Source organism: Theobroma cacao, chromosome 2 (assembly GCF_000208745.1).
Source record: "Theobroma cacao cultivar B97-61/B2 chromosome 2, Criollo_cocoa_genome_V2, whole genome shotgun sequence".
Lineage (NCBI taxonomy): Eukaryota > Viridiplantae > Streptophyta > Magnoliopsida > Malvales > Malvaceae > Theobroma > Theobroma cacao.
The window spans coordinates 16,136,947-16,138,494 of NC_030851.1; the positions used below are offsets into that span (position 1 = coordinate 16,136,947).

Genomic DNA, 1,548 nt, shown 5'->3' on the forward strand with positions numbered 1-1,548 from the left:
CTCTTCGATGTGAGATCTATGGCTTTACCTATTGGGAGCATATATTCTTCGAAGTGAGATTCACATGGTTCTATACTAGGACCGTGACATCTTCTCCCATTTAAATAAGAGCCCACTATCCTCAGTGGCACATCATTAGTACCCTTAGAGTTCGTAATAACCCATGCAGTGCTTGGGTGGACGCTTTCATACAAGTCAGCTAAGAACTCGATTATATTTGAGTAAACACTAATAATAACCATGAGTTAGTTTATAAAAAATTAATAGCAAAATCATAGGACATAGTGAATACCATTTATGTAACCGTTGTATTCACATAAAAGAAAAATGTTTTATTAATATTGAAAGTAAGTACAAAGGGATTGAGAGTACCAATGCGCAATTGTCAGGCCATTAGGGCAGCCTTAGATGGTTAGCTACAAACATACCTTGACTAGTGAGACACCCTAACAATCCGTCAAATGCTCAACCCCTATAAAGAGCTAACGAGCTTTTACATTTATGCCATCAAAAACCGTTACAATGCATGAAATGGGGACATTCCTTCCTTTAAGTGTCACGACCCGGAACCATCCTTGAGTCCGTGACAACCGTCGCAATGTCCCAATAGGCACTCATCCCCCGAATACCATATCGAGACCTCGTAAGGCTTTCGTATCAGTTTCTTATCTCCCCTGTGGTTAATCGTTGCCAAATGTCGTATTTTAGAGGCTTTTAAGCCTTTTTTCGATTTAAAACAGTGAAAAAATAAATTTCACTTCATAGGGGCATTTTCATCATTTTTCGTCAAAAATTTCAAATTCGACCAAAATGTAGTACTTAAGCGAGAAGTGCATATTTTGAACTCAAAATTAAATTTGAATGTCTAAAACGTGATTTAAAATGGAATTATAACCATTTAAATAAAATAAAAATATTCGACAAAATATTCTATTTTTTTACAAATTAATATTTATAGAGTATTTTGAAAATGATTTTTAGTAGCGTAAAAGTTAAATATATTTATACAAACTATAATATGGAAAACCAAAGAATGAAATTTAATTTACAGTGCTACGTAGGCCCACAAATGAACAAAAGTAGTAAAGATAGTAAACCTACAGTTTTTGAAGTAGTATGACCAACTATAGTTCTCGACGATGTCTGCTATCTACAAGCTAACCTGGCCTGAAATGATAGGATAAAAAAAAGGGTGAGATTATAAAATCTCAGTGAGTAAACAAACACCATCTAAATAATCTAAAGGCGAGTAAAGGGAGACAATTAAAAATAATTCATTTCAGCAAATTTTTCACAACACGAATATTCATTTCAACCAAATAATCAATATGGCTCGTGAATTTATCAAAACTTGGCTCATGCCAAATCCTGTACTTGGAGACACCTGGACCAGGGGTATCCAACAGAGTCCGCCAAGGTTGTGAAAAATTTTATATAATCATAAAACTTGTCTTTATTTTGAAAAAAAAAGCAGTCGTTCCTTGGCGTTGACTGAGTCTCACTTCACGTGGTGGTTAACGTGAAGTGCACTCAAAAAGCCCACCTCAG

General features: G+C 35.0%; 1 long non-coding RNA gene across 1 annotated transcript in view; it reads right to left on the minus strand.

Moving 5' to 3' along the window:
- Nucleotides 312-1,548, minus strand: part of LOC108660964 — a 2,486-nt gene continuing 1,249 nt past the window's right edge. The window contains exons 2-3 of the long non-coding RNA XR_001926764.1: nucleotides 1,102-1,167; nucleotides 312-674 (exon numbers count right to left, since the gene is read on the minus strand). This is a non-coding gene — a long non-coding RNA (uncharacterized LOC108660964). The remainder of the gene's footprint in view (nucleotides 675-1,101; nucleotides 1,168-1,548) is intronic.